We start from the raw sequence: 25737 nt of genomic DNA on the forward strand, positions 1-25737 counted from the left end.
CGGGGCATCGGTGGCTTACTGGGAGCAAGTGGCAGAGAGAAGGGTCTTCCTGCTACAGGTGTTTTTACCTGAATGTGTCCAAACAGTGTGTGTGCTGACCGCTCGTGGAAGGACAGCATGGTTGGCTGTCCCCAGGGCCATGACTTGCTCCACCTCTGCCCCCGCGCCTGGGGCACACCGGCACAGCACCTCGATCAGGCTCCTCTGACCCCTGTTCTCAATGGGGCCCCAGCCTTGGCAGCTGCCAGCCCTGGACGTGCAAAGCCCCGTTTCCTCAGAGGTCCTGCTGAGCTGCTTCGTGGGGGCGCCTCACCCCACGCTCCCTGCTTGCCCGGCAGTTGAGTCCCGCCTCCCAGGGACGGCAATAGCACGGCCTCTTTGCCACAGGACTGAGTCCGCCCCTTGCCGTCTCCAGCAAGCATCAGGACCACGCTTACTTTCCCAGCCCCCGAGGCAGAGGCCACCGCAGGAGGACAGCACAGCCTGAGGACCCCAGGCCCGGGTCCGCTCTGAGCCCCAGCCCCGCCTCCCCACCACCTGATCTGATCACACCTTGAATGACCACGTGGGTCCCCCGAAGATGCTTTCCAGGGCTCTGTGATGAGCACACGTCTGCTGGGGTAACCACAGCATCCTACACCGAAACATCCACAGGTGGGCTCAGCAGCCGGTTTGGGTGTTGCAAGAAAACAAAAACCACCGATTTTTTACATTGCAAATTTATTCATCAAACAGGTGCTCAGAACCTTTCTTTTCTAGATTCTCAAATAATTGGGTCTGAATGAATGAATTTTTATGCTGCCTTGAACATTTTTTTTCCTGATGATCTGAAGCTATTTATTTTCAGAAGGAAAGAAAAAAAAACCCACTTTCTAAATCTCGAGCACATGACTGCTCAGCACACTGGCCCACGAGCTGGGGCAAAGCCGCGTCCTCCATCCAACCATGGGGCAGGACATCCCAAACGCTAATATGCACACGACTCACCTCATCGTCCCCTGGCGATGTGAGCCTGGGCAGGGGGAGCCCGAGCTGCGTGCCTAACAGTGCCCCAGGCATCAGTGAGATGCTGCTGTGAGTGCACGGACTTCAGCAAGAAGCTGCCGCCTGTCCGCCTCTCGGCTTCCTCTCTCCGACTTTCCCTTCCCTCTCTGGACCCCTGACCCCTAAAGTGAGGTCCTTTAACAGGCCGGATCCTTCCTCTCTCCAGCCATCCCTCCGCATGGAGACTTCGTCCCCACTTGCTACCTAGAAAACTCCTATTTACCCACAAAACCTCAGCTAATATGCCCTTCTCCAACTAACCAAACAAAATCGGGGCACTCTGCTGTGTACCTTGTGACCCATGGTACATTTCTCTCTCTGGACATGTCACAATGCACAGTGGCTTACGTGTGAGACTCTCACTTCATCTGCTGCTTCTTCTGGACAGAGACAGGTGCAACTTGCCTGTGACATCCCAGGCATTTGGCCGAGAGCCCGGCTCTGGGCAGGGCTTGGGGTACGTGAAGACACAACCGCCTTTAGCACCCAGGGGTTCTCCAGGAGGTGCAGAGGCAGCACAGGGGATGCTGCAAGGCCGTCCTGGCCCAGGCCTGGGTGCCTTTCCAGCCTGAGGATCTGTGCACACCTGCTCCTCGATGGAGGGCTGGCTTGAACCCCTGTCAGCTCTGCCACGAAGGAGCCAGCCAGCTTCCTTTCTAACTCAGAGAGCGTGCCGGCGCCAGGAAGCAGGTGGAGAAGGTATTTTGGGGTTTGGAAGAGGCCCCCAGAGCCTGTGACATCACAGTGTAGGCGGCCACCTACCCTGCCTAAATATAAAGCTGCCCCCCCCCCGAGCAACCTCCCCCACCCACAGTAACGTGGGCTCCGGAAGGGGAGCGCGGGCTGGCGTCCTGCACGAGCCCCCCGCCCCAAGACCCCCCCCCTTTGCTGGAAGCCACTCCCTGCTGCCCCACCCTGCTTCCAGGCTTGAACCTCACAGGGGCTTGGCTGCTTGGAGAACTGACACGTCTTGCTGGACATAAGGCACGTGAAAGAGCCTCCCCGCCATGGCCACGCCTCTGACTCCACCTTAAGTCCTCGGGGTCCTCTGCTTTGTTCTGCTTTTCTGGGGTTCACCGGACCCCCCCCCTTTATTTCATGGCCCCAGAGATGTTCAGAGTCATTCCTTTCAAAGTTCCATCAGCGTAAAGAAAGGCGCAGATCCCAGAATTAAAGGGCCTTGGCTCCGGGGGGCCCTTCCCTTCCTGTCGTGTGACCGTGGACCAGCTGCTCAATGGTGCCGCTCTCCTGCCATGGCAGGGCAGTCATGCCCCGTGCCAAGGAGAGGCCATGCGCCCATGGGAGGTGCCCGTTTAACGCCCGCAGGAAGCGTGTACTTTGCGCGCCTGCAGTTTGATGTCTTTCCAGGCCGGTTTACCTGGAAGCTCGACAGACCTGGGCTCTCCGTTCCACCGCCATCAAGAGGGCGGCCCCTCTGTGTCCCGGGGTTTGGATGCTCCAGGGAAGGTGGGCCTCGCTGCCGCCAGGTAGCACCGCTCACACCCTGGTCAGGACAGGTGGGGGCAGGAAGACCGCTCCATTCTCGGTGGCTCGTCCTGCGAACAGAAAGGTGACAGGTTGCAGTTCCCTTGGAAATCAGGACGCCCACACAGCCACGCTGTTCCCCACCATACCTGTCTGCGGAACCGGAACCCCTGGCATGCTGGGGCACGAGGAAAGCCTTGTCTTCTTGGCCAGGGTTCCCCGGGGGGGGCCTGCCGTGGCCCTGAGCCGGCGGAGGGCTCTGGGTGGGAGGGTTCTTTAGGACAGATCTAATTTCATTCTTTTTCCCAACTAGCAAATAGCTGTCACTCTCTGCAGAAAGCAAAACTGCTGTCATCCTCGCCCGCAGCCTGCGACGCATGCCGGGGCCTTCCCGCCAGGCCTGCCTCTCTGCCGGCTCCTCCTGGCGCTCTGAGAGCCGCACGTCGCCAGAGAGGAGACGCATGCATGTGCGGGCCTCCCAGGGACTGGCGCGGGGGCACCGGCACCCCTGGGGTCTTTGCCAAGGAGCTTGGGGCTTAAAAAATTGAGCGCGGATCTCCGTGGGGCTGGGGTACGGGGTACACTCACTCCCTGAAGGTGGGCTTCCTGGGAAATGTGCCCCCTCCCGCCCCCACCGTGAGGGCTGCGGGACTGACTCCAAGCCAGGCGGCCTAGCCTACCCACCTCTCGGCCCTGGTGGAGCCCGGGCTCCAAAGGACGGCAGCTCGGCCCTCTGAGGCCGGGAGGCCCCACACTGCCCGGCGGCTGCCAGCTCCCGTCTCTCCCCCCAGGACTTACCTGCTGACACTCAGCCCTGCAGGGTTTTCTTCTCAGGGAAGGGGCTTTGCCCTTGGTGGTGGCTGAGTTGGTGGAATCCAGCCAGCGCTTCTCGTCCTTTCTCCTAGGCCGAAACTCCAGGGAAAAGCTCTTCGGGTTCCAGAGCCTTATGGGCTCTTTAAGAAAACCACTTTCTCCTCGATTCCAGGTTCTTTTGGCTCAAGATGCTGATCTGGGCCCTGCTGCACTCCGTCTGGCTGAGAACCCTGGAGCTGGCTGACGGCAGGCACACAGGCTCCGTGCATCCCCCAGGCGGGTGTGGCCAGTGATGGATGGAGGTTTGCCTGGAGCTTTGAACAGAGTCTGACCCCAGACTGGCCACCTGCTGCCCCGAGAGCCGGCGGCTTTGCTGGTGGGGAGCTCAGTCTTCTGGCTGAGCTGAAATGAGAAGTGTCTCTGGGGCTCGAGGGCAGGATGCCAGGGGGTCCCTGTGACAGCACCTTTGGGGCAGGACCCCATCCAGGTGACGGCTGCAGCTTTGGGCCGCGAAGACCAGAACTTGGACCCAGCTCTGTCCACAGCTCTGCACGTCTCAGCAAATGGCCCAGCTCCCTCATCTGAGCGATGGGTGACATTCGGGAGCTGCTGAGAACAGGAGACACAGCCCATTGGCCAGCACTGATATTAACAAACGATACAGGACCACACCCGGCCTTGCGAAGCCACCCTCTGGAGCGCCCCTGGAGCGTGGCCATTGCTGCCCAGTGGCCGGCAGCTCGGACGGCTGTGGCCACTGTCTCCTCACGACAAACTGCACCCTCCCTTGCCAGGGGGGCCGAGAGCTGAGGGTGAGGCTGGGCCCCTGAGAACGGCCTGTGCACAGGCCCAGGGACCCTCAGGGACTCAGCTCAGGGGACGCTGACTACCCCGCATCGCTGTCCAGTGGTCGCCTCTGTTCCCATTTCACAGATGAAATTACCGAGGCTCAGAGAGGCGGAAGCCCGCCTGAAATCACCCGCCAGCAAGTGGATGCATCCCCCAGTTCTCTAGCCCCTGCACCAGGGCCCAGCCACTCCAAGTCACAGGCATCACGGGACCTGGGTGGCTGCCACTCCCGAGCCCGCAGGGAGCCCCTGCCAGGCCCGGAACCTCCAGGCGCCCGGGCGACGTGTCTGCCCAGCATCCCAGACTGTGCTCAGCGCTTCCTGATGAGGCAGGAGGGCTGACCAGGCCACGTGTGGTCCAGCACCTGTCCTCGGCCAGCTGCTCAGAGAGGGGAGACCATGGGGAGACGGCATAAAAGGACACTTGCTGAAAGGCAGGCTTCATTCAGGACCAGGATGGGCCGGTCCATGTCCCTGCCAAGCTGGTGCCCGAGCCGCGCCTTTGGGCCTGTGGACGATGGGCTGGTCCTGGCCGTCCCGCGTCAGCAGCGGGAGAAGGCGTCACATCTCCCGCCCCCCACCGCTGCCGTTTCATCTCCCGGGTAAATAAATAAGCAGATACAAAAACATGCCTGGCATGAGATGGTGGCAGGCTGCAGTGGCAGCCACACAGGCTGGATGGACGCTTTCACGGAGAAGAGATCCAGAGGCCATCTGGAGGCGAGGGCGCTGCGGGGCGGGCGTCGCGGGGAGCATGGAGCCACAGGTGGTGAGGCCAGGCTCGGGGCCCAGCCTTGAGGGCCGGGGGGCCAGGGGGACACCTGGGGCTGGGGCCTCCCAGGCTGGGCAGGCTCAGGGTGGCCCCTGAGGGCAGGACCCAGCAACGTGTGGCCAGTCTGCTCCAAGCACGGACGCGATGTGCCTAGATCTTGGGGCGGGGGGGCTCTTCTACAGAGACCGGGGCTGGGCTGGCTTCTCCTCCTTCCTCCTTCAACAGATGGCGAGGCCTGGATGGGCCCCCCTCCCCAGGCTGAGTGTCCCCACACCTTGGCCCCTCCCCCTGGCAGTGGCTGCCCCCCTCCCGTCTTCTAAGGAGGTTCAGGCTGCCGCTCGGGGGTCTCCCTCCACCGCCCCCACCCCCACCCCGGGAGGCTTCTGGGCTCACAGGCCTATTGGTGTTGTTTGGTTTCTCCTTTTTTGAAACAGACGTAGCAGAAGGAAAGGAATATTAACAAGGATGGGAGAGGCTTGGGACCCGGGAGAAGCTGGCTTGTTTGTTTGATTTCACGGAGTCCTGGGGACAGTGGGCACCTGCGCGAGAAGGAGGGCAACGGGGTCCAGGAGGTTACGAGTGCCCCAGGCGCCCCTCCTGGGGGGCACAAGGGCAGCTGGAGCCCTCAGATACCCTGGGGTGTGGGTCTCGGGGAACCTCAGAGGCTGGACCCCAGTGGCCTCCCGCCAGCCTGGTATGAGCTCCTGGGGGCAGTGGGGGCGCCACCGCTGTGCTACCGTCCCCACATCCAGCCCAGGGCCTTGCAAGCGCCATCAGTGACCGCTGACCAGGCCAAAGGCCCCGCCACGCCTAGTGGAGTCCTGGCTCCTGTCCCACGGCCTCCGGGGGCTGCCAGTCGGGCCGCACGGGGGTCAGCTCTCTGGGTTCAGGGGTGGACGTTGACACAAAGGACATCTCGGCTGGGGGCATTGTCCTGAGATTCCGGAATTAACCTCCTGGGGAGTCGGACAACGACAAAGGAAGAGACCGGGAGAAGACAAGGACAGAGGAGTGACAGCTCGTCAAAGCCTGTCCCCAAACCACAGAGCGTGTGAAAATAAACACGAGCAGATCAGTCGTGCTGCCGCCTTTCAACCTCTCCTCTGCTTCGCTCGGGGCTGGCGTCCTGGAAATGGATCAAACCGGGCTTTTAGGCGTGTTTCTGATCTGCCGGTGTGGGGACAGGAACCCCCAGGCTTGGGATGTTCCCAGCCGTTCATTAGCACCGCAGGCTCCCGGAGGGGCCCGGCCTCCTCCGCACGCTCCCTCCGCACGAGCCGCCGCGCTGGAGCTGGTCCTGCAGGGCCCGCGGCGCAGCAAAGGCCGGGTCGCAGGGCTGCACGAGGCTCCCTCGAACGCTGGCGGGAGGATTAGGGCAGGGGGCAGAAGCCCACCACGGCTGGGGACAGAGCTCACGCGCGTTTTTCCCACCCAGAGACCGGAGGGGCCCTGACCGGGGGATCAGGGGGCAGGGCCAGGGACAGAGCCGTCCCTTGCTCTGTGGATCGCACGTCCTGAGCCTCGCTGGTTCCCTCTGCCTACAGGCAGGGTGACCAGGTGGCACCTGGATGGCCCAGGTGGCAGGCAGGTGCTCCGTGATACTGTCGGGGGTGAGTCGACTGGAACGGCCGGGCTGCTGGAGGCAAAGCTCTGTGGAAAGAGTCCCTGCTTCCTCTGGACGAGGTCCTGAGCCCCCAGCCTGGGAGCTTCCATATGCCACAGGCGCGGCCCTAAAAAGACACACACACAAAAAAGGAAGAAAGAACGGAAACCCAGCCCTCCCTCCCTACCGACCCCTCAGTGCCCTGGCCCCAGGGTTCTCCTGCAATGGCCCATCCACAGCCCCGAGTCCCAGGGGCCGTGTCGCCGAAGTCTGGGAGGCTCAGCCACTGGGCAGGTGGGTTACGCGGGAAGCGGGGGGAGAGGGAAGATCCAGCTACTGTGAGGCCCGCAAACAAGGCGTTTCCACTTTTCACCCTTCACGGTGGAGGAAACCCAGCCTGTGTGCTCCCCGCTCAGGACAGGAGCTGCGGCACCCAGTCTCTCCACCGCCCGCAGCCGCCCTGCCAGGGGGATCCCGAGGCGCCTCCATGGTCCACAGGGCTACTGTGACAAAACACCATAGACTGAGTGACCCCACACGGTTCTGAGGCTGGACAGCCCAGGGGTGCCAGCGTGCTCAGGTCTGGGCTGCAGTGGCTCGTGTGTCTTCACGTGGCCAGAAGGGGAAGGGGGCCGGCTCCGAGCTGCTCTCATCAGGGCACCGATCCTGATCCCTTCGGGGGCTCCACCGGGGCCCCACTCCCCTCCCAGCAGCCTCCTGAGGCCAGCACCCTGGGGGCTAGATTTCAGCCCTGGGGGGGTCTGCTCTGCCAATACCTGGTGTGGAAGGGGCGGGGGTTCAGAGGGCAGGGCTCGCAGTGGCCCTTTTGTTTTCCTACAAAAAAGAAGAAAAACAGCCCAACCTCAGCTCCAACATTTCCTCCCAAGAAGCCAGAGGGACAGAAGGAGGTCCCTCCCCTGAGAGGGTGGCCTGGCCTGCTGGACAGCAGGGCGTGGGGACATGGTCGGGGAGCTCTCAGCCAGTGCCCGGCTCCCGGGGGACCTCCCAACCCCAATAGGAGCAGACACCTGCCCGCTCTTACCCAGGCGGGCAGCAGCCCCAGGACGCAGGACACACCCTCGGGTCACGACTGCCGGCAGGGTCAAAACCTGTGCTCTCGGCAGGGTCTGGATCGGTCCTGGCCAAGCCTGTCCACCTGTCCCCTTCCCGAGGCGGCCACGGCCAGCACCAGGGCCTCCGCAGGGACCGGCTTTCCTCGCAGTGGTGACTTGTGACAGAGCCCACGAGCTGTGCCTCGGACAGCGTGGCCAGCTGTCCTGGCAAGTGCGGGGCCTCGCAGGTGACAGGCCACCAGTCCCACCCTCCTCCTTGCAGGAAATGAGCCGATTCTCCCACCGAGAAAATGGCCCCGTCAAGGCACCACCCTGAACTCAGCGCCTGCCTGGCTGCTCGCGCCTGGGCTGCATCCACGGGGGACCCGCGGTGTCCTTGTCACCACCTTCTCGTGAGTCACAGCTGATCCCCCTGGGACACATGCGAGCACATGCACTCACACGGCACACGCACGACCTGTGTGTACATTCAAGCACATGCGCTCACTTATCGGCAGGTGGATGCAGGCCCACAGCCAGGAGCTCGGTTAAATGTGCCCTCACGAAGCAGTGGCAGGCGTGTGCAACACACACGTGCGTAGGCACACCCGTGTGCTACACACACACACACACACACACACACACACACACTCTCATGTTCTCCACATACCTGAGCCCCAGCTGCCAGCTCTGGCTTCAGGGAGACCGAAGCCTGCCTCCCCTGTGGTGCCAGTTTGGATAGAAAGCTCCAGAAGCCTGCCCCTCCCAGGGCTACTCTGAAGTCCAGGAAAGGCTGGCAGGGCGCTGGGGAGACGCAGAGCGGTGCCTCCCGCTGGCCTGGGCCTGGCAGAACCGGCTCTTTGTTCCCAGCCGACCATCTGGCCTCGGGGAGGGGAGAAGCTGTCTGATGGGTCTTTGATCACGTGGTGGCCCACAGGCCTGTGGGGCCTTGGGGAGGTCTGGGCAGGGGAGCCCACCGGCCCTGTTCAAGGAAGGGGCACTCTGCAGGCTGCCAGCCCCTCCGCCAGCCCTCCTTCCCTGCAGTGCCCCTGTGCCCGCCCACTGCCTCCACGACAAGCTGGGTCCACAGATGCCCTCAGAGAACCCTCCCTGCCTCCTCTCCCTTTGCTCATGGATGCACGGCCACCAAGGGCTCCCTGGGTCCCAACTGCTGGGGAGGCGGGGACGGCCAGTCTGCTTCGCTCGTAGAAACAAGCTGAACTCATGCTGGGACCTCGCAGGGACCGTCCTAGGCCCTGCCTCCACCCCACCCCCAGCCACAGGCCACCCCATCCTCTCTGGAGCCCAGCCCGACGTGTGTGTGGCAGCAGCTCACCATGGGCTCTGATACTCAGGCCCCCAAGGGCCAGGCCTGGCCAGCCCCAGAGGCAGATCCGCTAGCGGGAGTGAGCTGCCAGGCTTCTCAAAGGAACCAGCAGCCCCACACTGTGCCCTAGCTCCCAGCTAGGTGGCTGGGGGTTCTCGGGCCCAGTAATGAGAAAAGCCATGCGGGCCCAGCTCTCAGTGGTGGGACAGGGTCCTCAGAGACTGACGTTGGCACAAAGGGATTGCTTCTCAGAGAGCAAAAACCCCTAGCAGGCCTGCGGGACCAGAGAACCAGGTGCCTGCGCCACTGCTGGAACACATAGCTGGAGCCACACTGTGGCTGCTCCCGTCTCCCCTTGGATCTCCCTCGTCAGGCCAGAAACTGGTGTCAGAGCTTCACCGAAGATGCCCCCAGGAGCTCAGAAGCCACAGTCACCAGCATCCGACCAGAAAAAGGTCCTCCCCTGCCCTGCAGAGCCTCCTTCCTGCCCTGCATGCTGGACTCTGATGCATGCCTCTGATTGGTCGAGCCAGGTCACATGGCACATGAGCTGCAAGGGAGTCTGGGAAGAGTAGTTCTGGGACTTCACCTGGGGGAGAAGGGCTCTCAGTGCAGAAGGGCCAGCTCATGAAAAGGTGTTGGGCAAAGTGTTGGGCAGCCACTCAGCAGGTGTCCCCTCGGCCCCTCCCAATGTGCCTTCTCTTGGCAGGGGAGGCTGATGCCAGGCCCCGGGGGTCACTTCGGTTGCCATCCAGGGGTTCACCCCCTGCCCTCCAACAGCAGGTGTGTGCTCCCTGCCCTCAATCCTGACAGGCCAGACAGCCGGTGCCCACTTTGGGTGGCTGTGCCCACACGGGTCGGTAGCCCAGATAACACAGAGAAAGGGCACCATGAAGGACACGGGGTGCCTCCGGCTGTTTCTGGGAGGTCTCCCGACAGGAACCATCCACTCAGGACGGAGGCGCGCCCACCCACCCTGCAGGCCGTTCTAGCACCTGCAGGCTCCACCTGCCACCAGGCGCCCCTGTGCCCGCCCGCTGCCTCCAGCTGCTCTCTTCTGCACCCAGGACTGAGGCGGGAACATCCGGAGGCAGTGCTCTCCCAGCCGCAGGGCAATTTTTATTACCATTCCATGTTACACTGAGACCGCAGAGCTCAAAGCGCAAAAATCCATCAGAGCGAGACGAGCCAGTGACTGCCATTGGCAACAGGACTCGCCAAGGAGCCGTGGTCTCTTCTCTTCTCTGCCCACACGCACCCTGGGTGGTCTCATTCAGGCCCTTCTTCCGCATTAAGCATCACCCTTGTGCAGAGACCTCCAGGCCTGATGTCCCCTCCGGACGTCCAGCTCCCGCAGGTGGAAGTGTCCGCCTGATGGCCACGGGGCTCCCCCCGTTCCATGTGGCGCACAGGACTCCTGACCCCACTCCCCGTGACTTCTTCCCTGTGTCCCCGCCATCCACCCAGGTGCCCAAGTGAGAGCCAAGGGTCCCCGCCTTGCCCTCTTCTCAGGGCACCCGTCCCAGCCGTCAGCAGTCCAGTCACCTGCAGAGCACAGCCGGACTCGCCCACTCTGTCCCCTGCTGCCCTCCCACCCCAGCCCCGACTCCCTCGTCTCTCTCCTGGCCCTGCCACGGGCCTCACCCGGCTTCCCTCCGTGCCTCGCAGGCCAAGGCTGGGTGCCCGACACAAACAGAGGCCCCAGTCTTGAGATTCTCGGTGTCCAGGGGGCGCCTCTCCCTGGCCTGTAACTCTCTCCTTGACACCCCTGTCGCTGTTCAAATAACACCTGCCCTTCCCCTCCCAGCTGCCCTCTGAAGGCTCACTCTCCCACCCCAGCTCTGCCTCAGAGGGGGAAGAGCCAGAGCTTCGGGCCAGAAAGACGGGTGTCTGGACCACGCTCGTCCCCTTACCGGCACCCAGGCCTCAGTTTTGTCATCTGTAAAGTGGGCAGAGGAGGGTCTCCTGTCCTGGGTTCTGGTGCTAACCCCCCGGCAGTTTGCCAGGGCAGGAGAGCAGCAGGGGGTGGAGAAGCAGGTGGCCAGCCTCACCCCTCTCCCTCCCGCCCGTTTCCTCCCCAGCAAAGAAGGCTCTGGCACCTGCCTCCCCTTCCCCAGAGAACAGGGAGCACCTCAGGGTGGGGCGGGGTGGGGTGGGGATGGCGCCAGGCGCTTCAGCCCAAAATAATGCAACTCTCCACCATCCGCGCAGGGGCGAGATGGGGCCCCTGGCCCATAAGGAGGAGAGGAGGAAGGAAAGATGGAAAGCCTGAGTTTCCAAGGCTCCGGCTTGTTTATCCCTTGTGACACTAACGATAAGCTCTTATCTACACGCGTCTTTGCAAAGCGTCACCTCCGGCAGGTGCCCTGCCTTGGCAGCTTCCTTGAAAAGCCCCATGAGTGGGTCATGGCTGCATTGCACAGTCGAGGATACGGAGGCGCTGAGAGGTAGGGACGCCATCCTATCCAGCTGGCTAAAAGGAAACACAGCAGCAACAGCCAAGGGAAGGTGGAGACCTGGGCCCCGGCCTCACCAGCGGGAGGGAAGATGGGGCGGCTGCTCTAAAAACTACACACACGCACGACCACAGGGTGATCCAGGAATGGCACCTACCCCTGGAGATTCATTTAGGAGAAATGAAAACACACGTTCACACCAAAACCTGCCCACGCGTGTTGACGGCGGCTTGACATATAATCACCAAAAGTGGGTGGTTCTTCCCGACCGTGAGATCTCAGCGGACAAAAGGCTCCAACTACTGACACGTGACCGATGCGGATGAATTTCCAGAGAACCTGCTGACAAGAAAAGCCTGTGGCTGCTGGGGGTAGGCGGTGGGGACAGCAGGGGGCGGCTGTGGGCGTAGGAGGACGGGGGAGGGGGGTCCGGAGGTGATGGAACGTCCCATCGCCATCCGATGTGACGGCCGGGGAGGGGACCGGGTGAAGAATGCCAGTCTGTGTTGTTCTTACACCTGCACGTGAATCTGTGATCCCAAGATGAACAGCTGGCTCAAAAGAAGGACAGGAAGAGAGACCACAGACCGCGCGTCGGGCGAGGCGTCCTGCCTGGGGCTCGCTCTCGGAGCCCGTGTGCACACGTGTGTTTGTGTGTGTCTGTGTCTCTCTTCGTCTCACTTCGAGGTGCACTCCAGAGCCCCCAGAAGCGCGTGGGGAGCAGAACAATTCATCTGAGAACCTCCCAGCCCCAAGCTGGCCCCCCCTTGAAAACACTGGAGAAAACCCCTCTTCCATCAGCCATTCTGAAGCCCTACGTCCCCAGGCTCCTGTTTTCTGGGTTAAATGTCCCCTCCCAGGGACTTGATTTTCCTGGGCTGCTGTCCCCAGGTCCTGCCCTGCAGCAGGGACCTCTCATCAGCCCAGTCCACTCAGCGTGGGCCTGACCCAGGAGGCAACTCGGGGTGCCCGAGACCAAGACGAGCAGTCAGAGACCCCTGGAAGGAGCCCGCACGCTGCCCCTGGGACATGGTTTGTGCTGCCTGCCTGTGTTCCAGCAAGTTCCAGCCTCCAGAGCAGCTGACGGCAGAGGGTGGCATGAGGAAGTGGGAGAGGGCCTCGCTCCAGGCTGCCTGGCGCTGCTGCCCAGGAGAGAGGCCAGGTCCTCCCTAGGCCCCCGACCCCCAGGGAGCGCCCACCCCCACGGAGGAAGAGCTGTGCTGGTCACGGGCCAAGGAAGCCTCCCTCGGGGACACCCAACAAGGCAGCCTCAAAGAGACCCAGAGACAGGGACCAAGCAGCCAGCACACAGCCGCTCAAGGACAGGGAAGCCCCACCCCACCCGGCGGGAAGGGACAGCGCAGGAGGCCCACCACGGCGCCGGGGCGGGACCGGGTGCAGGCCCGTGCACCCTCCCGAGGGCGAGGCCAGGAGACCCGACACCCAGGCGCTGTTCTCAGTGATGACGACGGGCTGGGGACCCAGGAGAGCAGGCAGTGTTGCCCCAGGGGCAGGCAAGCTAGGACCGAGAAGGGCTGAGGTCTCAGTGTGAGACGGGAGTGGGCTGTCCAGCAACATCGGGTGGGCAGGCAGGAAGACACTCCGCCTTCCACGAGGGGGGGCCTCCTCTGGCTCCATCGAGGCCGTCAACGGATCAGATGAGACCCACCCAGGGTGGAAGGGCAACTTGCTTTATTCAGTCCGCACATTCAAGTGTTAACCTCATCCAGAAGGAGCCTCACAGACACACCCAGAATAGTGTTGAGCCAGACATCTGGGGGCCCTGTGCCCCCCGAAGGTGACACCAAATCCACCATCACACCAGGTAAGGACACGTGTGTTTGTCAGCACGTGGCGGAGACACTGACAAGCACCAGCCGTCATTGGATATTGATTACACAGGAAGCGTCATCAGATCCCCCGGGGCCTGCCGCTGCCCCTGTGCTGGGAAGTTCTCTGATTACACGCTGCTGTGACGCACCCGCCCAGCCTGTCCCCTGGGGACCTGGGAGGACCCGGCTCTGCAAGCAAGCATCTGCTTTCCGGCTTCAAACACTCCTGCTCAATTACTGAAGGACCAAGCCTCACCCACCAACTACAGACCTGATGAGACACGAGACTCGGCAGAGAGGCCCTGTCCCGACTCACCCGGGGGGAGGTTTCCTGGGGCTGCGGCCCTTGGCCAGCAGGGAAGAGGCCCCCAGGCTGGCTCAGGGACCGGCATCAAACATCAGGTGGCTTCTCCTGTCACCTGCTCCCGCCCTGGAGTCTAGGAGGCTGCAGCGAGCAGACCGTGGGGGTGAGACGTGGACACACGGCAGGGGCTACAGCTGCTCTCCTGAAACAGACACACACATACCTGCAGACACACACACATGCACGTGTGTACATGACAGGCACACACATGTGCGCAGACTTGCGCGCGCACACACACACACACCCAGTGCCATGATCCACAGGAGGGTTGGGCCTCAGGAAGCAGCAGCCCCTGGGGTGCCACGGAGCAGGGCTGGGCATGAGGCACAGGCCATGGAAGAAGCTTGGCCTTCGGGACCTGACGGCCATCCAGCCGGAGCAGAGGTCCACCGTGCAGGCGCCGGGACCGTCCACACCCACGTGACCTCATCGCCACTGGAGAGGCCCCGGTCGGCCTTCCCTCCAGACTGCCCTCCTTCCCCTGTCGGCATCTCCCAGCCCCCAGCCAGGCCGCCACCCCCCGGAAGCCGCTCCTGGCCGGCATCCTCTCTCCCTCCGCGGGGCTGCTCCGCACCCCACCCCCAACACACACACCCCCGGCCCCGGCCCCCAGGCCGTGCCCACCTTGAATCACGTTGCCTCCAGCTCCGCATCCTGTCTGCTTTCAGAGCCCGTGGAGCACGGCGTCCGTCCCAGCCTGTCCTGTTCCCACCCCCACCCCAGGCACAGCACTTGCATACAGTTGGAACTTAATAAACGCTTGGCGAACAACCAGAGGCTGAGTCCGTCACTCAGGCTGTGACAGTGCAATTCGCGCAGCTCCCGCTGCCCGAGAGCGTCACAGTCCGAGGGTGAAGCTTTCGGTGATTCCTCTAAAGCCAGACGCTACCCGGCCGGGGCCAGGCGTCTGGGAGAGGCTTCCCTGGACAAGGTGACCGTGACCATGGGAGCTGCTGCCACCACAACGCCTTCAGGCAGCCTCCAGGCAGCCTCCATCCCCCCCTCCCCTCTCGGCTGCCTGTCCCTGCCCCATCCCTGGCCGGGGTTGCTAAAGGACCCTTAGAGACCAGCTGTGTGGACACAGCAGCCAAGGCCCCACAAGTCACACCCCTGCTCCCAGCCTCACCGCAGAGGGTAGCCTAGACCCAGGTCCTGGCGTGGCCCAGGGCCTTTTCTGCGGGGCTCCCTGCTGAGTTTGCCGACCCAGGAGGCAGGCCCTGGCGTTTTACTCCAGGTTGGCACGCCCAGCTCGGCCCCATGCCTGGTCTGTTGTGGTCTCCCCAGCTCTGCAAAGTGGCCTTTATAACAGAGAGGTCAGCTGTTTAGAGCCGCACAGGGAGGGAGCAAAAGTGCCACCCAAGGGGTCTGAGCCTGGGGCCCTTCCAGACACCCCACTCTGCTGACACCCCCAAAGGCTCCGTTTTAACGAGGGGCTTACCCATGGAACAGCAGGTGAATTTTTCAGGCCCTTCCTGCGGGGGGTGGGGGGGATGGCGGGGGGGCTCCATTTCCACGGCCCCAAGACCCGCTGGTGCCTTCCGCCCTCCACAACCCCCACGGCCCGGATGCTTCCTGCGGGCTCTGCCCATTCGGTCCGCCGGGACGCCTGTAATGGTTAATTAGACACAGTTGGCAAGGTGCCCGCCAGAGCCTCAGCGCTGATAACCGTGCAAGACGACGCGGCATAATCAGCACTCCGGTCTAATTCAAGAAAAATGGATTTGACTCCGGGTGATAACATGCCAATTCTGAGAGGGCTGAAGTGCCGCTGATGGTTCTTCTGCGTGTGGCCCGGCCTCAGCCCAGCTTCTCCAGTTATCCCCTTGGAATTTTCTGTGCAGGGTCAGAGCGGAGCGTGTGGTCAGACAGGGGTGTCTGCGCCCTGAGTCCTGCGGGGGACGCCCCTGAGCGGCACTGTGCGAACAACCTCCCCCAAGAAAGAGGTCTCAGAGCTGGAGCCCGCCGACTGCCTTGGGAGGGAAGCGGCGCCCGGGACCCCCTTCTGTCTCGGATCCCCTGGGATCCCATTAGCACAGGCAGAGATGGTCCAGCTTCCACGGATGACAGAACAGGAACAAACCAAACCGACCCGAGGGCCTTCCTCCCCTCCGCTTCCTCGTGTGAGGTGCCCGCTGCCGTGCCCCTGACGGTAAATATTTCACTGGCGGCAGTGCCCCAGCTGGAGGCAGCCAGCACAGCCTGCTAGGGACCGGGATGGCAGGGCAGCCTCAGTCTGAGCTCAACAGCCAGGAAGGACCGAGTCTTTCCAAAGGACGCAGGGTTTGTTTTCAATCATAGAATAAACTACCGATTTTCTCACTCACTGCCCCACCCCAGCCCCCTCGCGCCCTGGGGGAGCTGTGAATACTCAGAGCCTGCGTTTCTCTGGGTGCGTGTCTTGCCCTAAAGCCCAGAGGGACTGGGAGGGACTGGCTGCCCCTGCCGCCAGGGGCTCTGAGGCTGCAGCCCTGCCGGCTCTGAGGGGCCAGGGGATGTCTTAGGGGCTCCAGGGGGACCCAGGCTCTCTTCACCCAGTGGGAGCCCCCGGGCATCCCTGCCCCGCAGCAGGAGGCACAGGGAACTGCGAGGGACCTCCCGCCTGGATGGAGGGCACAGGCCCCCAGGCCGTGGGCTCCGGGGTTGGTCTTTTCCCTTTGCTGTGAGTCGCCTGGGTCAGAACACTCTCGTTAAAACTGTCCCCACCGCAGCGTCCAGCCTGGGGCCTGCAGGGGCCACACGTGGACTGATCCCAGCCGGTTCCTTCCTTCGCCCAGGAACTTTCCTGGGGGTGCATTTCCAACACGGGCCGCGGATAGTGGGTCATCGGCTGCCCTGCGGGGGTAGGAAGACCCTGAGCAGCCCGTGCTTTGTCCAGAGGCGGCGGCTCTGTCCCCCACAAGATGGGAGGGCAGGGCTGGGCAGCCAGAGGGGCTTCCTGAGCACGGGCAGACCGCCTGGACGAGGAGATCAAGAGGACTCCCCAGGGGCTCACCAGGGACCCTGCGACCCCAGGTGCACAGCTGGGCTGGAGAAATCCTGGTGACAGCTGTCCTTGAGGGCCTGGGTCACCAGCCCCCAAAGGGGCAGCTGCCCCAGGGGAGCAGAGGACACAGGCAGAAAGCAAGGGAGGCCTTGGGGGGTTCGGAGTAAGGACGAAGGGACCCCAGGAACCACCGCCTTGAGCTGGGTCAGAGGGCAGGCCCAGCTGACCTGCCCCTGAGGTCAGGAAGGGTTGGGGCAAAATCTGGCCTCTGGGAATGGGGGAGGGGAGGAAGGGTCCGGCATTCGGGCAATGAGGAGCCAACGCTGTCCTCACCGTCCCAGCCCCAAAGGCCTCGCCGGCTCTCAGGTGACCCCAGGCCTCAAAGGACCCTGGCCCAGAATTGCGTGTCCCCCATCCAGTTAAAGACAGAGCCCAGGCCTATGGCCCGAGGCCACATGGGGTGAACTCCAGACCAATGGGTGTCAACAGGGCCAACTCCAGCGCTAAGGACACTTGGGAACGTCCAGGGCGGTCTGGTTGGGGTCAGATGACGGGGGAGGGGGCCAGTAACACCCAGTGAGGGCGGGGGCGGGGGCAGAGCTGCTCCAGATACCCCGAGAGCCAGGGCAGCCCCCACGACAAATCACCCAACCCCAAACATCAAGCCTTCGAGGGCTACACTAGCGGCAGGGAATGGACTTGTGACACCCAAGAGACCCCGCCAAGGCTCAGGCACCCGCACGCGGGCAGCCCCTATGCCGGGGAGTAGACAGTCTCTTCAGCCCCACTGGGATTCCTGCCCAGGACACACCCTCTGTGTGGCAGCCAGAGTCCACCTGTCACGGAAGGCGCCTGGCCGCCCAGGCTGACCGGGGGCGCCTGATGGAAGTGGCGCCCTCTCCGTGTTCCTGCGGCCGGAGCCCTAGGACGCAACCTGGGCCGGTAAGGACAGGGCTGGTCACCTTACCTTCAAGCAATCCACGTGAGACAAGGCACACAGGGCTCCCCAACACGTGCACAAAGGCACACACACCACGCACAGGGCTCCCACACATGTGCACACACATGCACAGAGCACACAGGGCTCCCCCACGCATGCACACAGGCACACACGTATACACAGCACGCAGGCCTGTGCAATAGGCTCACAGGTGCACACACACGAACGGCTTCACAGGAGGGTTACTCCCCTCTCCTGCTGCCCCCAGCCCCCTGCTCGCCAGCCGGCAGGAGAGGAAGGATCCCGATTAAGATGTCTGGGTGAGATTTGATGCGGCCTCTCCCACTGCGCATCTCGTCCGGCCCTGAGCTTCGCAGATGCGTTAATATTCTGTGCACTCTGCTCCCCGCTCGCCCTGGATCCAACAGCCTTGAATGGTCTGCTTTTCATCCCTAATATTACTGCTCACAGCCTCGCTGAGCTGTTGTGGCGGCCACTGTCCCTCCGAGGCTGAGGCTTCATAGGAATGAAGCAAAGGACAGAAGCGGAGCCCGCAGTCCAGAGCCGAGGGGCCGTGGGCTCTGGCGCTTTCATCCCGCCGGCGCGCTGCCCGCCGCCCACTCCTAAAAAACCTCCCACGCTGATTCCGCTTGATCTCATGTAGCAATTTTGTTCAAAGCCTCCTTTCTGATCAGATTTGCTCTTTGGGCACTTTTGCCCGTGGTGATCGCTGCCTAATCACAGACGGAGGACTGGCCGGAATCCAGGACAAAGCGGCCTCGGGCAGAGCTTCTTAGGAGCAGGGGCGGCCCTGGCACTGAGAGGTCACAGGTCCTGTCCTGACCACTCCCCGAGAGTTTGACCCTGGTGTCTCCTGCTCTCGGACCCGTCTTGTCTTCACTCTGTTGAGAACCACAGCGCCTGGCAGGTGTGACTGCTCGCGGAGGGCCTGCCTGGAGAGCAGCACAGAGCCGGCTTCTTCCCTGGGGATGCCGGGTTTCTCTTCCAAGAGACCAGCCCAGGGCCAGCCACAGCATCGTCCATCCTGCTCTGAACCTTCAAGCATGGCCTTCCCTCCAGCCTCGCTCATTCCTCAGGCTCTGAGCGCTGAAAAAAATATATCTCCCCAATATGAATTATGTATTGAAAACCCAGGCAGAGCAATCAGGGGCGATAAATAATTCCAAGCTACAGACACATTAGTTAGCTGTACAATTCACTTACAGGCCAAGCCCAGCCATCTTATTAATAACAGACAGAAGCAGGGGCATTGCCGACGTGGAGCTGGGGCGGAGGCGGCATCCTCCCAGGGCTGGTGTGTCGCCGGCCAGACGGCGCCTCCTTGATGTCCCCGGGTGCTGGCTGGTCAGGACCCCTGGGTCAGGACGAAGGGGCAGAGGGAACCCTGCAGGAAGGATGACTGCAGAAGCTCTGCTCTGTAGAACAGAAATTGCATCTGGCTGGGGACCTGGCCGGCATCCTACCGTCTGGAAAATGAAAAGGAGTCCATGCAGCTCTAGAACTTTCTTCATAAGCAGATAAGCACTCTACTGGAATTTGCACTTAAGTGATCCGTGGCTCAGCGGGACATTCTTAAATGCTTCTGAGGGTGTTCTGTTTTCTAAGCTCTGCTTTGCTGCCACCCCTGTGAACTTGCTGTCATACGGACTTTGCAAAGTCTTGAAAAAGTCCTTGCTGAGCAAAGGTCCGCCTTGACCGAGAGCTTATCTAAAGAAGCCCAGATCAGAGTTCCCATCGCGGTGCAGCAGAAATGAATCCGACTAGTAGTCACGAGGATGCGGGTTTGACTCCTGGCCTCTCCCAGTGGGTTAAGGATCTGGTGTTGCTGTGAGCTGTGGCGTAGGTCACGAGTGTGGCTGTAAAAAGCCAAAGAAAACCCCAGATCCGCAGGTGTGTCCTGGCTGGTGATGGAAGCTGACTCCCGGGCGTGAACGGCATCATCTCTGGCTCTGGGTCAAGACCAGGTTGGCAGCAGAGGGTGGACTGCCCATCGGCCACAGCATTTCCTGGGCACATGCGATGCTCTTAATTTCTACTGAGATCCTCGTGCCCGGGGCATCTGGGCACCACACGTGGTGTCTCACCGGATCTCAGGATGTTACTAAGTAACCATTGTCCCTCCACCACTGCCCTTAAGGTCCCAGGGCTGGTGAGAAGACGCAGAGGCGGGTCTGCCCCAACCTCAATCTCTGGATGCAACCTGCTGCTTTTTAAACTGTAGTTTCATTTCATTTTTTATGACAATGATCCACCCCTCCGCCTCCGAACTGATCGGACCCCATCCCCCTGCAGGAGGTCAGCTGTAGGGTGGACCAGGGGCAGGAGGATGACGTCATTTGTCCTAAGTCACGTGCCCAGCGACCAGCAAGGCTGGGAGTGGTCCAGGTCCAGGACCCTGAGACAGGGAGCCGTCTACAGACCCGCACGAGTCCCTTCCTCTCTTACCTCCTGGCAGACGGGCTGGCTCGAGTCCTTCTCAGAGCCATGCTCTCTGCTGCAGAAGCCCCACCCACTTCCCAAGGGCAGACCCCGGGCCACAGGGCAGAGTCACATCCTGAATGCCCCCCTGCCCTCCTCACCAACCTGGGCCTCGCAGGAAACAGCACGAAGGGCCCTGGGCAGTCTGTGGCCTCAGCAGCCGCTGCCGAAGAGCTGCAGTGCAGACCCCAGCGAACCCGTCTCTTCCTGCAGTTTGGGGACTCAGTTGGCTGAGACGGCCCCCAGTCATCGGGGCCCTGAAGTTGTGGCCATAGCGCCCTGCCCGCAGGAAGCCGAGCTCAGCGCCCTTGGCTCTGCCCCTCGGACCAGCCAGGGGACCGCGCCTGTCGGAAGGCTCTGAGAGCAAGCATCCTTCCTCTTAAGTGACATTCATGCAGGGTCTGTCCAAGAGCCTCTCAGCATTTTAATGCTTTAAAAGCTTCAGCTTTCTCTCCGAGTCAATTTTCTCCCAACAAAATATTAAAATTAAGCTTTGAAAGCCTGCGCCGTGGTCTGAATGCCAGACCCAGCCATCAGAGCCCGGCATTGCATCATGGCTGCTTAAATATTTAAAGAGATGCTGAGGGAGAGCGCGCTCAGGAAGCCTGGGCCCGGGGGGCTGTGGGTCCTGAGAAGGACATCTGCAGGTGGGCCTGATGGCAACACCTGGCCAGAAGCCGGCTGACCCCGGGGGCCTGAGAACAGCCGCGAGAACCGGCCGCCCCATCCCGCCACTCTGCTGGGAACGGGAGCAACATCTGTTTCAGGCTTCTTGACTGAGGAGGTGGTGCCGTGATGAGCCCGCTCTGGGCGGTGGGACTGTGTCCCACAGAAACTGAGCCACCTGCCCAGGTGCAATCCCAGACCAGCTGGGATTTTGCTTCTGCATTTTGGGCTGTCCCTTTGCTGCTTGAGGGAGCACCAATGCATCAGCCCAAACTGCTCATTTCTAGAAGGAAAACTGCAGCCCAGGCTCATGGGGGGGGGTGTCAAGTGAGTAAGTGAGTCTTGGTCTCTCAAGCATTCACTCACTCATACGGCTGTGCACTGCCTGGACGTGCACGGCTCAGAGCGGGCACTCAGATCAGGGAGTGAGTGAGTGAAATGTGACACGGGGACCCTGAGGGGGGGGGAACCAAGGGTCCCCAGGCCAAAGAGCAGAGTGGGGAAGAGAGGCAACCAGTGACCCCGGGCAGGGGGAGGTGCTGGGCCGGGGGTTGGGCCGCTGTCCGATGGGACTGGCTGTGTCCGTCCCGGCGCCCAAACTGCCCGGGGACAGAGCAGGTGAGGGAAGCCAGCAGGGCGCCCAGGGAGTGAGGACTCCACCCCCGAGGGGCTGAGAGGGGCTGGTCCGCGTCAACTCTTGCGTAAGCAGTGGGTTTCCCCCCCTTACGGACCAGCCCGGCAGGGGTCCCGTGCCCTGAGCTGCGTCACGGCTGCGGTGCCCTGGTTACAGCATTCCGTGTTCCCTTTCTCCTGCCAGGGCCGTGCCTTCCCTCCGCCCCCCTCATGTTCTCGCCTCGCGGGGGCGCGGGCTGGTCCCGCAGAGCAGCCTCCGGGCGTGGGAAGCACAACCCTCGGTCTGAGCTTGGCCAGTGACCTCCTTCCTCTAAGAGCTTCCTCATCTGCGAAGTGGCGACAGTAACAAGGACTCGGCTTCAGTCGGTGCCCGGCACGCGGTAGAGACTGGACAGTGTCCGTCCCCCTTCCCACGCGTCTGTCCAATGCCCCGTGTCATGTTCAGGGCCAGGGCCCCACTCTCTGACACGCGCAACCTAATGGAAGGAGAGCCAGGGAGTTGGGTCCTGAACGGGGCAGCGGAGCAGGTGGGTCCAGAGAGGCCAGGGATGCTCTCCGGGAGGGGGCCTCTCCCAAGGCGATGGCTCCTTAGCCCAGACACGTGAAGGTACAAGCCACCCTCTGCGCTTGGCCAGAGGCGAGGGTCAGGCCCGGGATGGAGACATCAGGGCTGCCTGGCTTCGCATTAACATGCACGGCTTCCAGAGTTTGCCGGACGCCAACAACCACTCGCCTACCTGGCCCAGGTGAGGACGCAGCTCCCGCCACACGTCCTGCCACACTGAGCAGACCCCATTTCATTCACTGACTGATCTGAGCGGCCACTCGGAGCCAGGCACGTCCGAGAAACGGACAGTTGCACAAATGGACGAATGAACACTTGAAACACAAAGTCTCACTTGATTCCCCCAGCACCTCCCCGGATGAGCTGGGCTGCAGTTTCCCTTCTCAAGACGAGCAGTTTGGATGGATGGGTCTGTGTTCCTTTGAGCAGCGCCATTCTGGCAGGTAACGCCTGGCCCCCTGCCCACGTCTGTCTCAGCCCTCGGGGCAGGGCTGGGGGGAGGGGGACTTCTGTGCCACAGCTGTTATGAGGGGCTCCAAAGGCATCTGTCCCCCCTCTACAGATGTTCGTCTTATCTCACTGGGCCCCTCTCGATCCGTCTCCCTCCCTGACCTCCTTAATGGGGACGTCCCCAGGGCCCTGTCCCTCACCCCTGCCTGCAGCCCCCCAGGCCTCCCCCTGGAAACACCATCTATTTGCTGAAGGTTCTTGATCTCCACCCCTAGCCCGGCCCTCCCCCAGCCCCTCTTGCGGGCATCCAGGCTCCTCCCTGACACCTGCACCTTCCACCTGGTGTCCAACAGGAACCTCACCTGCTGGGAACAAAACAGAGCCCCCGAGGCCCCTCCCAGCCCAGCTTGCACCGTCCGGGGCATCACGGTCTCTGCCCCCGGCTTCCATGGCCCTCGGAAACGTGCCACCCCTGCTTCCCAAGGTCACTGTCCAAACGCCCTCTGCCCCTGAGCTGGACTCTGCCAGCCAAAAACCTTTCTCCGTCACCACAGATTCTCCCAGCGCCCACCCTCTCCCCCTCCTCGCCTCTTCCGCCTGTAAATTCCTCCACCCACTTTAGAAACCGACTCAGAAAAGCAGCTCCCAGCAGCACATCATAAACCATAGCAGCCGACCCACATTTTGGGGTCAGCAGAGATCATTATAACCAACCCAATTAGTGTATAACAGGCCAATTATCAGCCTCATAAAGAATCATCAACAAGCCAAGACTCCCGGGGAGTTAGCCCAGAGTCTGGAGCTCTCCGGAAGCTGGGGCCGCAGACAGCCCCCAGTGGCCTCGGGTGACCGGGGTGCAGGATATCTTCAAAAAGGTCACCATCCAGAGTTCCCGTCGTGGCGCAGTGGAAACGAATCGGACTAGGAACCATGAGGTTGCCGGTTCCATCCCTGGCCCCGCTCAGTGGGTTAAGGATCCAGCGTTGCCATGAGCTGTGGTGTAGGTCGCAGATGCGGCTCAGATCCTACGTGGCTATGGCCGTGGTGTAGACCAGCAGCTGTAGCTCCGATTCGACCCCTAGCCTGCGAATCTCCATATGCCATGGGTACAGCCCTGAAAAGATAAAAAAAGAAAAAGAAAGGAAGAAAAGCGTACCATGGCCTGGGAGTTACAAACGCCCTAGTGCGTGATGAGCTTCTGCAGAGTGCGGTGACATCCTGCGGAGACTCCACACCCGCGGTGACGATCCATCTGCCTGGGGCTGGAGCAGAATCGCCGTTCTAGGTGCCGCAGGATGGTTGGGAGAGGAGACGAGGAGGAAAGGAGTTGGGTGGGTGGCGGCAGGCGAGACGCAGGCTGGCACACTTGGCGGTGCTGGGCGTGGCTGGAGCGCAGACCGGCTCGGGCGCAGCACCTGTTTGCCCACGACCAGCCACGTGCCTTGACAAGTGCCTTGGCCTCCCTGAGCCCCGAATGCCTCATCGGTACAAGGGCAGAAGGAACTGCTGTCTCAGGGCAGCTGCTGGACCCGGAGGCGCTGACTGCTCCCCTCTCGCACACGCATGCCGGTAAGATGCCTGCAAAGATGCTGGCGGGGGCAGTGGCTGCTACCAACTCTTGAGGACAGACTCCAGCCGTGATTAACCTGGACCTGGATACAGATACAGTTATCCTCCCCGAATTACAAACGAGGAAGCCTAGACTCAGAGAAGTCGAGTCACTTGTCTGAAGTCACAGAGCTTGAAGGCAGGGCTGAGCCAGACCTGCCCCGAGAGTCTCCTGTCTTGAAGTGCAGTATCTCTGGGAGTTCCCTAGTGGCACACAGGTTAAGGATCTGGTGTGGTCACTACTGTGATGCAGGTTGTGTCCCCAGCCTGGGGACTTCCGCATGGCCAAAAATAATAATACAATTGCGACCTCCTGGACTTGTCCTTTCGGTGAGTCTGTTCTATCTGACTTAAACCTCTAACAGAACCCTCTAGACCTGGCCACCCAGAGCAGCGCCATCCAACAGGACTTCCTGCCCCGATAAAAGTGGTCTGGATCTTTGTCACTCGCTGTGGCGACCACACGTGGCTGTTGAGCCTCAAAATGCTGCTGGTATGGAGTTCCCGTTGTGGCTCAGCGGTAACGAACCTGACCAGTCCCATGAGGATGCGGGTTCAATCCCTGGCCTCTCTCAGTGGGTTAAGGATCCGGCGCTGCCGTGAGCTGCAGTGTGTGTTGTAGACGCGGCTCAGATCTGGTATTGCTGTGACTGTGGTGTAGACCGGCAGCTGCAGCTCCTGTTCAACCCCCAGCCTGGGAATGTCTGTAAGCCGCGGGTGTGGCCCTAAAAACTGAAAGAAATACTGCTGTTGTCACCGAGGAGCTGAGTCTCTAAAGTCCCAACTCTGATTCATTTGGGTGAAGGGAGATTACGCAGCCACCCCGGACAGGGCCACTCTGGATGTCATTGAGGCTGAGCATTCCTCCAAGGTCAAAGCCCCCAGCCTCACCCCAGACCAGCCAGGGGGATCCTGCTGACCACTGGGTCCCGTGGCAGCTGGGTAGACACAGGCTGAGGCCAGCTGCGGGGCCATCTCCCACCCACGGGAGGCTCTCGGGGCCCTTGAAGGGCCAGCAGGCCAGCGGCCAGCCCTGCACGCACCCCTGGGTTGCTTCCTGGCCTCTCTGCCGCCTCTGGACCTCGGGGAAGCTGCAGGGAACCCCCCAGATAGGCCGGCTCTTAGACAGGGTCAGCCTCCCTGGAGACCACGGGGTGGGGCCACTCTCTGGGTTCAGGCCCAACTTCGCCCCTTACAGACCAGGGCCCTGGGCTAGCCCAGTGTCCACCTACTGAATGGAGGTGGGGGGCCCGCCCGGGGGGCCCCTCCCCACCCCATGCGAAGCCAGGACGGCCTCAGGTTCCTCTCTGTTTGTAGATGGAGGAGCTGACTTTTGCGCATCCCCGGGCGAGTGGGGGCGGCCTGCCTCCCAGCTGCTCCCCGGAGGCAGCTGCTCACCGGGGAAGCGGAACCACAGCGGCGGCGGCAGCAATAACAACTTTTTAAACCCCAGAGCTCAGGCGGCAGCAGGCAGGCCCGGGCTGGCTCCCATTTCCTGCTAAACAGCACTCTGGGGCCGGGAGACTTCCAGGAAGATTAGGCCGAAAACTTGCTTTTCCAGCGCCGGTCCCCGGAGGAGAGGACGTTGCCATGGAAACAGCATCTGGCCGATTCGCCGGGAAACCCAGCAAACTCCCAAACGCCTGCCTCCCGTGCTTCCCTGCGTAGGGCCGAGAGGGGGAAGTGGATGTTTCAAAACTCACGGAGATGAGCCATTTAGGACTGGTTTATGGCTCTTTAATACCCGGGGCACCCAGCCTGGTTCTGACTAGGATGCTTCTGCCAAGCAGCAACATC

General features: G+C 62.0%; 1 long non-coding RNA gene across 7 annotated transcripts; it reads right to left on the reverse strand.

The window, feature by feature from the left end:
• Positions 1 to 810: 810 nt before the first annotated feature.
• LOC146407337 (uncharacterized) lies at positions 811 to 18052 on the reverse strand. 7 transcript variants are annotated; one of them, XR_014842394.1, is made up of 8 exons: positions 15035 to 18052; positions 13549 to 13738; positions 11558 to 11739; positions 8288 to 8599; positions 7342 to 7399; positions 4823 to 6692; positions 3328 to 3948; positions 811 to 2600 (listed from the first exon to the last, which is right to left on the reverse strand). It is a non-coding gene; the product is annotated as an uncharacterized LOC146407337 (long non-coding RNA). The 7 variants fall into 7 exon arrangements; XR_014842407.1 differs by lacking the exons at positions 11558 to 11739; positions 13549 to 13738; positions 15035 to 18052 and adding an exon at positions 7608 to 8095 and having other exon boundaries at positions 8288 to 8395; XR_014842402.1 differs by lacking the exons at positions 11558 to 11739; positions 13549 to 13738; positions 15035 to 18052 and having other exon boundaries at positions 4823 to 7068; positions 8288 to 8493.
• Positions 18053 to 25737: the final 7685 nt, after the last annotated feature.

The sequence above is a fragment of the Sus scrofa genome, chromosome 1, assembly GCF_054392235.1.
Source record: "Sus scrofa isolate SSC_HxYL_T2T_F1_AM1 chromosome 1, Sscrofa_HxYL_maternal_Yorkshire_Landrace_v2.0, whole genome shotgun sequence".
Classification (NCBI taxonomy): domain Eukaryota; kingdom Metazoa; phylum Chordata; class Mammalia; order Artiodactyla; family Suidae; genus Sus; species Sus scrofa.